This window comes from Mchenga conophoros, linkage group LG9 (assembly GCF_057382185.1).
Source record: "Mchenga conophoros isolate Kocher_MC1m ecotype Shallow Benthic linkage group LG9, M_conophoros_male_GT1.1, whole genome shotgun sequence".
Lineage (NCBI taxonomy): Eukaryota > Metazoa > Chordata > Actinopteri > Cichliformes > Cichlidae > Mchenga > Mchenga conophoros.
This window is the reverse complement of record NC_140534.1, coordinates 1,248,830-1,261,212: the sequence shown is the minus strand read 5'-3', so window position 1 is coordinate 1,261,212 and position 12,383 is coordinate 1,248,830. Positions and strand designations below refer to the sequence as shown.

Sequence of the window (12,383 nt, the reverse complement as noted above, 5' to 3'; positions counted from 1 at the left end):
CGGTTGTTGTGGTCGTGATCATTTTGTGATGCCACATGGAAGTTCTACAAGTTGTGCCTCCATCGCTTGTGTCCAGATCACACGCTGCACAGCCGTGCTGCTCCGTCTTTTTCACCGACGTTTATGTGTTTGCGCATGAGCAGTGTGAGCGCCTGTGGTGACACCCTCACGAGCGATTGATGATTGGGAACTGGTCGTGAGGTGTTAATCGCTTCTCGTTACCCCACGTATACTACACGATGCACGATGAAGTAAGCACAGTGTAAGCCCAGCATTAGAGCAGCAATGTTTGTTCGCTCAGAGAAAGAAAAAAAGGCTGCAAAAGCACAGGGAGGAATGGGAAAAACACCTGGCTGGGAAAGTGCACGATAACACCTTTAAAGCGCACTGCACTGTGTGCCGGCGCACTTTTTCCATAGGCATGCTTCTAGTGGTGGCACATGAAGAACATGAGGGGCGTGAAAGCTCGGGGAACCCTTAACCAATTTTTTGTCCTCCAGGCCACAGCAGAAGCAGATATGGTATGTAAACACTGGTTTGTTGTTTAAACCCTCTGGTTAAGGTTAATATGGGCATGTGCAGTGAATATCAGCGCTATGTGGCCAGAAGTGTGATAATATAATTTATTTTGTGTAATAAACAACTGCAAGGATAGATGATTACAACAAATAGATGACTAATACATAAAAGTAATAGATTAATAATGATGAGGAGTTATGATGCGTAATCATGGGAACAAGCGGGTTTTAGAAACAGGAGCAGCTGATTAGCATTAGAAAAGCTGAAATACTCAGCTGAAGCCAGTTGTACTAAATGCACTATATGTGCACTGTTACAAGAATGTTTTTCGTTCTATTGTTTTCTATTAATTTATATGATTTTAAGTTAAGCAGGACAGAGTTCTTTTAAAGAAAGATTTACTTATATTTTCAAAAGTTAAGCATGACAGGCTTCTGTTTAAGAAGGAGACCTGTTTTACTGTGTTAATGTTGTCATTGTGAGCTAAAAATAAATGGCTAAATGATCATTTGTTTCCCATATGGTCATATCACAAAGAATATGCATCTGCTTAAATCAAATTCAAGTCAAATGCTTAAAAAATAATTTCACACACAAAAAAAAGAGCTACCACACTGGGAAGGGTGAAGACAACTGGGTTGCCCGGCCATGGCCACGAGGTGTCCCTTATTTATTTTTCAGGGACTTGGCAACCCTAGACACAGCTATGTTAGCATAAACACAGTGAAGCTGGAGGATGAACGCTAACTTTTTTCCTCTTGATAAAAGTTAACGTGAAGGTTCCTGATGGTTAGAGACAAATGCAATCACATGGCAGGATGCTGTAAACGGACCAAACTTCAGTCAGGAGAACAACTGAGATGATCCATCCACAATACGAGGTTAGTCATTCATATACTGCAACAACATGGGAATAGAGCAGCTGCAGAGAATTCAACATTAATGAATCAATGGTACAGAAGTGGAGGAAGCAAGAAGAATGAGTTGAGTAAAGTTTGACTTATCTGCCTGTTTTGTTTTGCTTGATGCACCTAATAATCCAGTGGGTGTGAGATATATGAGATATATATATATATATATATATATATATATATATATATATATATCAGGGACTTGGGTAGCTGTACTTTTCTGCAACATTAACATTCTGTGCTGTAGAGCTCAGGTGGTAGAGCAGGTCACCTACTGACCGGAAGGTTGCTGGTTCAATCCCTGGCTCCTCCAGTCTGCATGTCAAGTGTCCTTGGGCAAGATACTAACCCCACGTTGCTCTCCGATGAATCCATGCTTGTGTGTGAATGTAGTTAGAAAAGCACCCAGTTTAGAGACAGTGCTTGTGAGAATGGGTGTGATTGGGTGAATGTGGCATGTTGTATGTATTTGAGTACAGAGAGTAGAAAAGTGCTATATAGCAATCAGTCCATTTACCATTCTGTCCCAGCACAAACCATTTGCCTCTTCCTTCTAAAGTTGATCATTAGCCCTCTGTTCTTGTTCACATTCAGATGCAGATGATTTCTCTAAGCACTGCTCCTGCCTGTCAATAGCACATGCAGCCACTGCAGAATGAGCACAGACTGAGCTGTACTGACAGTCTGAGGTGAAATGGAATGGAGACAACACAGTACCCTGTGGAGCTCTGAATTTCACATCACCAAATCACACACACAGTTTTATGGTACTACACTGACACAGCTCATCCTCAGATACTGTGCCTGTCTGTCAGGCGCTCAGTGATCCATGAAATGGTGGATGAATTTAGAGAGATGTCCTGTAGCTTCTTCTCTCTCAGTATCAGTGGCTGAATGGTGTTTAAAAAAATCAAAGAAGGCGAGCCCCCCCAAAGACTAACCTCTTTGCTGCATCCAGTCACAGATTTGGTTTGTATGCTAACTGCAGAAACTCTCTAGATGTTTTCACCTGTGGTTTTAGCTGGGTCAAGAAATACACTGTGAGGGCAACTGGTGAATACTCATTAACTTCAGATGTTCCATTCTCTGTTAAGATAATCATGTACTGCTCCACTAATGTTGAGGTCGAATCTCTGAGCTGACAGAAAGTGCTAGGTACGGTTTTACTGCACCAGCAGTTTGGCGTCATTGTCAAACTGAAAAATGAAGCCGTAGCACGATGGAAAGCAAATCTTACTGTATTATTCTGTGTTTATACTTCCCCAATAACCACTGGCTCAAATGCAGCCCCAAACCATGACACAGCCAATTTAACTGTCTCCTGACCTCCAACATACACATCCACAATTAACTGAATCAAGATGTCAAATTTGGGTTCATCACTCCATAAAACTTGTTACCACTGACTTTCATGAGGGTAATGCTCCAGTCTTCATCAACAGTAACAGGGTGGAGTGTGTACCATGGTTTAGATTCCATGGGATCTCCTAAGATCTATCAAGGAAAGCTAACATCACAGCTCTGTTGGATAAGGTCACTTTTCCTAAGAAGGCTAAAAATGCTCCCCCTACAGGTGCTGCCGACCAACTACAGCAGGGGTGTCCAAACTTTTTTCACTGAGGGCCACGTACATAAATATATAGGAGGGGCTGGGCCGCTTACTAGAAATTAGGTATATAACCTTAACTTTAGTGTATTAAAGTGGTCAAATGTGTTATATTGTTGAATATAATTAAAGCTGCCTTCATCACAGCTTTCCATAAATGGATCTTTATTGATTTATTCAGAAAAAGCTTTGGTAGCTCGTTCTCAGAACAGCCTTAGATTTCTTCTTAGACAGCACAGAGAAAAACAATGAAGATGGGACGGGTACATTTCAAGCCTGTTATTTAAGTTATTAGGCTCAGCAACACATCTATTAACGTTCGCTTCAAACGATTATCAACATTAACAGGCTGAACTGGACTTAATAACAGGAGTGCATCATTTTAGTAGATTATTCTGGTGAGTATCAGCTGCGCTGGGTATGTAAATCAGGCCATCCAGCTGTGGTGCTGATCACCACTCGTGCCAAAATTCAAATGTCACTTGATCGAGGAGCAGATGTGCATCAGATGAGATCAGCTGACTACGTGTGCGTGCGCTGTGCGTATAAAGAAAGTGTTACGCAAAACCAGGGTAGTGACAGAATCAATGCGCTTTATTGATATTTGAAGCATGTGCACGTGCATGCTTATTAACACACGGGTACTGTGGAATAGATTTTTAAAGCGCTCGTGCTCTCGTCCACTCCCTGCAAAAAAAATAGCAGCTGTGCGGCGTCTGTGGCGTCGGTGCTCTCATCACATGCGATGCAGTAAAAATCAAAAGCGCAGCTTCATCAGACAGTTGCAGTTTAATGTTGGCTGACGAGTTTTCAATGCGTCGCACGACTGGATTTCTGGACACGCTGACGTTGTTGAAGTTCTGCACTTTTTCCACATTATTTCGGTGACTTTAACGAGGCCGTGTTTTATGAGGTCTCCATCTGAAAAAGGCTCGCCATGTCTTGTGATGAGTTGGGCGACCTCATAGCGGCTATTGGAGCCTTCTCCTGGACCTTTTGAGCACAAAGAAATACTGTTGCTGACCCCACAGGAGAGCTACCCTTTGCTTTGCTTTCTGCTCTGGCTCAGCACCAGTGTCGGATGCACAGGCCTGATGTTTGGTTTCATAATGACGTCGTACATTATCCTCTTTCATAACTGCCACAGTCTCAGTGCAGATCAAACAGACACACTTTGTCTTGAACTCTTTGAAGGAATCTTCACTCTCCCACCATGTCTGAAATTTTCTGCACTCACTTTCTACTTTTCGCTTCTTTGGTTCTGCCATGTTTAGTAACTTGGGGTACATTTCTTCTGTGATGTCCTTTTTGGTGGAGCAACTGCCTTGATCAACAGCAGCTCCCCCTGGTGTTAAAACTAAGAAGTGCAATACACTCAAGCAAAAGTTGAAGTGCGGCCATATTCTATTTAATTTATAAAATGACGGGCCAATTAAAAATGGCCCTGAACTACAGCTATACCACAGAGACCTTTTTCATATCCTAACATCTTCACAGCAGCAGATCAGGAAACAGCTGCTTGGGTTAAGAGACTGAACGATTTCTTGACAAAATTTCTTCGCCGTGCTGTAAAAGACTCACTGTCAGTTTTGTAAATGCTCGATTGCAATTTGCAGCAGATTGCTGCTAAGCCTGGCCCAACCAGTTATTAGGTTTACGGGGAATCACTTTTTCCCACAGGGCCACGTGGGTTTGGATTTGTCCCCTTTAATCATAAATGCCTTCATTTAGAAAGTGCATTTTTACTTCTGGTATCTTTGTCTAATATTTACATTTGTTTGATGATCTGAAGCATTTAAGTGTGAGCAAACACACAAAAAAATAGGAACTTAGGAAGAGGGCAAACACTTTTTCACACCACTGTCCATCCTGGTTAAGAATTTGTCACAATGTTACTGGAGACCAAGGAGATGAGTAAGTATCTGGTTAGACACAAACACCAGGAAGCTTACTGCAGTCCTGGGGCCCGTTCTTCGTACGTCGCTTACTACATCCAAGATCAAATGACACATCCAAGACCAAATCATCGCGCTAACTTTGAGCTCGCTAATCCGGTTCTCCGAACACACCTGCTGTTGACGATTAGTACAGCTGGATGAAGTAATGTGAGATCACTGGGTGGCTTAACAGGAGCTACGCATCGATAGTAGAAACATTGATCGGCAACCCTCTGATTGGTCGGCGAAAATGTCGAAGGAGCGCGCTCGGTATTTTTCGGCAGCAGAGCAAGAACTCTTGATTGAGGGATTTCAGGAGTTTCAGAGTTTAATTAAAATGCAAGGGAACACTGCAAAGGCTGCAAAAGCAAGGAGAGAGGGCTGGCAGAAAGTTGCTGACAAATTAAACTCGTAAGTGATTTAATAATAATAATAATAATGGAGTGGATTGATATAGCGCTGTTCAAGGCACCCAAAGCGCTTTACAATGCCACTATTCAGTCACTCTCACATTCACACACTGGTGGAGGCAGCTACGGTTGTAGCCACAGCTGCCCTGGGGCAGACTGACAGAAGCCAGGCTGCCATATCGCACCATCGGCCCCTCTGGCCAGCACCAGTAGGCGGTAGGGTAGATTTATCATATCACACTATATTATCCAATATTATATTACATTATATTATATTATGTTATATTATATCCCCTTTCACATTAGAGCCACAACAGGACCCACTAGAACATGGGAACAAGTAAAAGTGAAATATAAGAATATTCTACAGAATGGTAATATTTATCACTTATATTGCTTTTCGTCTCTAGGAAAGAGACCCTGAAATAATCTGTTTGTTTGTTCATAACAGCAACCAAGAAAAGGGCAGAGCAACAAAAGACAGGTGGTGGTCCTGCACCCCCTCGTCAACAAGTTGGTTAAGTAAATAATACCCTCACGGGAATATCGATATCTCTCTATGAGCACACTGTCGCGCTGAGCTAAAGGATCCTGTCTGTCCCGCAATATACGCTGAATTCTGAGGACTCTCCTTATCAATCTTGCACCTTCCGCAATGGGCTGCTCGCGTATACGGACAGGACATGGCTGCGACAGACTTCCCAAATCCACCTTCGCTTTTATAGCCGTGGTCTCTCATCTTGATTACACGAAGTAATTTACAATTACTACTCTGAAATATGAATTACATCTGTAATAATCACATACATGTAATAGAATGTTAATAGTACATTTCCCTTTTTTAGGAAATGACCTGTATGTATCTGTGTGACATCAATAAAAGGATCAAGTGCTGCATTATCTTTAGTTACATTGATGTTATTTATTTATGGTGAAACAGTGGTGGAATATCGCTGTTGCTTTCGTATAAATGAAGCGGACATACCTGCGTGGCCGCGATCTAATCCTGTTTACATAAAGTGAACCTGCTCCCGAGCAGGTTTACGCTTACGGCTCTGTTGCTATGACAGCAAGTCCCGGATGAGCTTCGGGGAACCGAACGATCCAAGATCACGCGAAATCGTCAACAATCTAATCCAGCTAACCTACTTAGCGAGGTACGAAGAACGGGCCCCTGTTATTGGGTATGGATGTCAGGATTGGTGTTGGTTATGAAAAGAATCTCTTAATGAAAATGTTGAAGCTTCTGGGATCTCAGAAACATGAAAGTGTCTTAAATCAGTTTAACATAAACCAGTGGCCTTGGAAACACTTCCAGTTCTCTGAAAGTCTGTGAGTAAATCTAGGAAGAGCTAACACTTTCCTAAAGATATTATGGTCTCACGTGCTAGTTTCAAGTCATATTAAAACAATATGCAGTCAATTTGTAAATGATAGTCATTATAAGAGACAGTACTAGGTAATATTAAAGTTCTAATGTTAAGCCACACAACATTAAAGTAACAGTTACCGTTTTTAATATGAAAGAAAAAGAATCTTTAGATGCTGTACAGAAGCACAAAAATGAGGCTTAAGCTCGTGCAAATTGATCTGGTAAGCCAGAATAATAAATAAGAACAAATAAGAAAAACTCTTGTTTCTTTTCAGCACTGTGGCCAGGTGGACAAAGAGTCAGTCTGTTGAGCAGAGGATTTGTTTAAACTTAAGAACTTCATGAATTTCTTCAGAAATAACATTTTAACCATTAAAGAAACAAATCCTTACCAACTCACATAACTTCTTATTATTAGGAATACCCAGAATAGAAAAGAATAGCCCCTCACTGTCATTGTACATGGACAAAGAAATGATGGGTGCTCCACACCAACTGTACAGGAATAAAATATAAACAGTCAGACATGAGGAATAGATAAAAACAAGGCAGAGGAACACTTTGGAGAACAAAGTGCTTGGAAGCAGTGCAAAAGGACTTGGTCTGAGTATTGAGTCCATATGTGAGTGGCCTCAGTGACGGCATTTACTCAGACCATGGCTCAGATTGGTGAGGTGAGTGGGCAGGGGTGGGGTGTGGGGGATAGTGTTTTTTTGTCTGAATGACCCAGGGGAAGAAGCTTTTAGTAAGTCTGGAGATGTGGGACCTGATTGACCTGAGGTGCTGACTGGAGGGGAGCGGGTCAAACAGGTGTTGAGCAGGGTGTGAGGGCTCACCTGTGCTGGCTTTGCTGTTCCTGAGACAGGAGGATCTGGCGATGGCCTGTCAGAAAGCAGACAATGATTTTTTTGGTGTTACTGACCCTCTATGCAGCCTTCCTGCTCTCAGTCGTGGCCCCTGAGTACCAAACACCAGGCAGGAGGCCTGAGGAGCGGTAGAAGGCCAGCTGGTCCAGGTTATTCATCCTCAGGACAGAGACGAAGTGCAAACGCTACTGGGCCTTCTTTACCCCGGCGATGGGGTTGTGGGTCCAGGTGAGATTGGCGGGGAAGTGGGTCCCCATAAACTTGAAGGTGCAGACAGATTGGTTCTGATCTGTCTGAGCCTCCTGAAGTCCATTATGAGTTCTTTGGTTTTAAGGATGTTCAGCTTGAGGTTACTTTCTGAGTACCAGCCGGACAATTCTCTACCTCTGCCCTGGTAAATGCTGCACTATGTCTGGTATTATGGTGTTGAACGCTGTGCCATAGTCCATGAAGAGCATCCTCACGTGGCTCTTCCTGTTCTTCAGATGGTTCAGCTCTCTGTGAACGCTGATGGTGATCCTCTGTGAGCACACTGGTGAGGGTGGAGGGAGGGGGTTAGTCTCTGCTGAGACACTATCTGCTCGAAGCACAGCATGACTACAGACGTGAGGACTTTAGGTCTAAAGTCACTGTCAGTACATGCTGCTATCTTGGTTGTATAGCGTACAGCTACTTTCAGTACAATTGTTATTTATTTAGACTATTTCTCTCTAATGAATCTTTAGTTCGTCTTTTAACACCATCGTGCCTGAACTTCTCTCCTCCAAACTGTCAGTGGATCACCAGCTTCCTGACAGACAGGAAGCAGCAAGTGAGGCTGGGGGAGATCACCTCTGAAACTCGGTCCCTCATTGGTGCCCCTCAAGGATGTGTCCTCTCACCACTACTGTTCTCCCTCTACACCAGTGACTGTTTGCAGATGACACCACCATCATTGGCCTCATTCAGGATGGTGATGAGTCTGCATACCGGCAGGAAGTTGAGCGGCTGGTACTCTGGTGCAGTCAGCACAATCTGGAGCTGAACACTCTTAAGACTGTAGAGATGACAGTGGACTTCAGGAGACATCCCTCAACTCTGCTCCCCCTCACCATATCAGACAGCCCTGTGTTGACTGTGAAGACCTTCAAGTTCCTGGGTACAACCATCTCCCAGGACCTGGAGTGGGAGACCAACATCAACTCCATCCTCAAAAAGACCCAGCAGAGGATGTACTTCCTGAGACAACTGGGGAAGTACAGTCTCCCACAGGAGCTGCTGATCCAGTTCTACACTGCGGTCATTGAGTCTGTCCTGTGCTCCTCCATCACAGTCTGGTATGGAGCAGCCACTAAACAGGACAGGAGCAGACTGCAGCGGACTGTACGGGCAGCAGAAAGGATCATCGGCGCCCCCCTGCCCTCCATCCAGGATCTGTACCTCTCAAGAACCAGGAAACGGGCAGGGAAAATCATTGCAGACCCCTCACACCCTGCACACAGACTTTTTGATCTGCTGCCCTCTGGCAGACGGTACAGAAGCCTGCAGACCAGGACCACCCGACACAGGAACAGTTTCTTTCCCCTCGCCATCTCCCTTCTTAACAGTTGACCTGTCACACTGCTCCCACTGCCAGACTGCAGCTGCACCTTATGTACATTCTGTAGTATTCATTCCACCTCATTCATTTCTGTCATCCTGTGTTTTATGTATATAAGTTTAGATTAGTTATTTATGGTTGGTTTACACAGCTTGTGTGTGTGTGTGTGTGTGTGTGTGGGGGGGGGGGGGGGGGGGTGTTGTGTTGCTTACATTGTGGACATTACATTATTATTACATTATACATTGCTGTGCTTGAGAGTCACCATCTACCGGAACCAAGTTCCTTGTATGTGTCTGTGCATATACATGGCCAATAAACGTGATTCTGATTCTGAGTCTGACCTCCCTGGTCTAACAACACAGGAGAAAACAAGGCTTCCCAAAAATATTGGGGAGCTCACTCCTACTCACTCCGCACTTCACACACACGCCGGAATAACTAAATGGCTAAGGCTGCGTTTGCTCAGTCTGGACCTGGACCTGGACGCCACGGCTCTTCCATCGTCCTTTATTGGCTATGTCCGCAGAGGCCCATCCTTCTGTCCACCAAAATTGATCACAGCACAGAAACAGCTTTAGTGAAGGTTACACATGATATTCTCTGACAGTGGACTGCTCGTCCTGCTAGACCTCAGTTCACTGTATGATACTGTTGTATTTGGCCATGAAAATCTTAGAAATGGTGTCCTATCAGTCTATGTGTCCTCACCTTGGCCTCAGTGAGATGTGGCCAGGATGTCCTTTAATGCAAATATTAAACAAACATGCAGAACTGCTTTCTTGTATTTGTGCATCATCTCTAAAATTAGAAACGTCCTGTCTCAGAATTATGCTGAAAACCTAGTTCATGTATTTATTACTAATCACATTATCTTAAATGGTAAATGGCCTGTATTTATATAGCGCTTTACTAGTCCCTAAGGACCCCAAAGCGCTTTACATATCCAGTCATCCACCCATCCACACACTGCTGATGGCAGCTACATGTAGCCACAGCCACCCTGGGGCGCACTGACAGAGGCGAGGCTGCCGGACACTGGCGCCACTGGGCCCTCTGACCACCACCAGTAGGCAACGGGTGAAGTGTCTTGCCCAAGGACACAATGATCGAGACTGTCCAAGCCGGGGCTCGAACCGGCAACCTTCCGATTACAAGCCGAACGCCCAACTCTTGAGCCACGATCGCCCCCTGAAAACTCTTTAGCTGATCCAAAATGCCGCAGAGAGTACTGAAAGAGAGCAGGTTTCTCCTTTACTGCCTTCTCTTCATTGGCTTCCTGTTAAATCCAGAATTCAAAATCCTGCTCCTCACATACGAGGTCTTAAATAATCAGGCTCCATCTTATCTTAATGACCTTGTAGTACCATATCACCCTATTAGAGCACTTCGCTCTCGCTCTGCAGGTCTACTTGTTGTTCCTAGAGTATTTAAAAGTAGATTTTCAGAGCCTTCCTCTGCCTTAAAGATGAAGCTTCAAACTTTCATTTTTGCTAAAGCATATAGTTAGGGCTGGACCAGGTGACCCTGAATCCTCCCTTAGTTATGCTGCAATAGGATGATAGCATGATACACTTCATTCACACTCCTTTCTATTCGCACTCGTCATGTGTCGATCACTGTCCTGTGCTTGCTCACAGCAGGTCTTCTGATGGTTGGGGTTTTCTCTGTATTAGTGTGGGGTCTATAGCTTGTTGTATAAAGTGTCTTGAGCCAACTGTTGTCATACAGTTGAAGTGACCTTAACTGAATTTAATGTAGGTTTAATTTCAAAAGATAAGTAGTGAAATTTACATTCATTTCACTACATGTCCGTTCCTCCCCGAGAGAGAAAATAAGCACGTGTTTCAAATCAGTCCCAGTGTAGGATAGAACGAGTCCAAAAGGACAAGATGATCTCCTCTCAGCTTGACTGTGTTCATCAGAGAAAGCTCAAGCATTGGCTGCCTCCAGTGTAGCCCTCCTTCACCATCTGTCCAATCAGAGGCAAACGCAGCCATGCAGAGCTGCCAGTATAAAGCTGCACTCAGAAACAGAGCAGAGCCCTCTGCATTAGCCTGCTACCCTCTCTCAGGTAGGTCCATTCACACACACACACAAAGTTTACCTTTGTTAGAGTGCAGAGTCACACCACAGTATCGACTTCGTCTTCTAACATGGAAATGACGCTGTTTGTTGATGTGGACGTCGTGATGCTGCGGGGGGGTTAAACTGCCCTTGAGGAGAGATGCTTTTGTTCTTTATGTTGTTGATAGAAATCCTATTCTCAGTTTTCACTTCAGTGCTGACATTAACTGTAAAATTCTACAGATTTCATTTAGCCTTGTAATGGAGTGAGCTTGGAGATATGCTCACTCACTCACAGTTGTTCTTATGGAGTGTATTGTGGTCTAGGTATAGGAAGGAGCCCAGTGTGTGTGTGAGGTTGGATGAGTGGCTGTGTTTTAAATTCATTTGTATGAATTCAAATTCAAAGATTTTTTCTTATTCTGCAGAAAGTGACACAGTAACATCAATGATTGGGAACATGTTGTGTTGCCTCATTTTTATAATGGTGAAAGAACTCTGAATAGAAATCATGCAGCTCATTTGTGTTTTCCTTAAGATGGATATAGGAATGAACTTCGTATGCAGAAACACGATACACAGTGCTGTGAAAAAGCATTTTGCTGATTTGTCACACTTAACGCACTTTCTGATCATCAAACTAATTTTAATATCTTAGATACAAAATGCAGTTTTTCAGTTAACAGAGAAAAAGGCTTAAAAAGGGAAAATGAATTCAGCCTTAATAAATGGTTCAGTGGGCAAAGAACAGCCTGTTTCATGAGATGACATCTGAATCAAACTGAAGTCATTTTGTTCATTTGAGCCCTTCAGAGGTGGAGCTGCTGGGTGTTTCAGACCATCGTCCTGCTCCATAACACAAGTGTGCTTAACCTTCAGGACATGAACTGTTGGAATGAGACTCACAGGTTTCTCACATGTCCATCATTTTCTTTAGATCGCGATGCTTTTTGATCTTTTGTTCCACTTCACTTTGTCAGACAGGTTCTATGCAAGTGAGTCCACAGGTCTGCTAATAATCATGTCTGGGTGTAGATCCTGCCAGGCATGATGAAGGAAATCATTATTTAAAACTGAAATATGTAAGTGTGAGAAATTTGCAAATAACTAAGAAGT

The 12,383-nt window shown here is 43.6% G+C and overlaps 1 protein-coding gene across 3 annotated transcripts in view; it reads left to right on the top strand.

Annotated features, from left to right (window-relative positions):
• The window catches only part of palmdb (palmdelphin b), an 80,957-nt gene that overhangs the window by 47,076 nt on the left and 21,498 nt on the right, over positions 1 to 12,383 (top strand). Inside the window, exon 1 of one of the 3 annotated variants that reach the window (XM_085286131.1) lies at positions 11,222 to 11,274. The exons of the other annotated variants lie outside the window; for them this stretch is intronic. The gene's annotated coding sequence lies outside the window, so the exon portion shown is untranslated. Of the gene's footprint in view, positions 1 to 11,221; positions 11,275 to 12,383 lie in introns of those variants that run through there. 3 annotated transcript variants of the gene reach the window in all.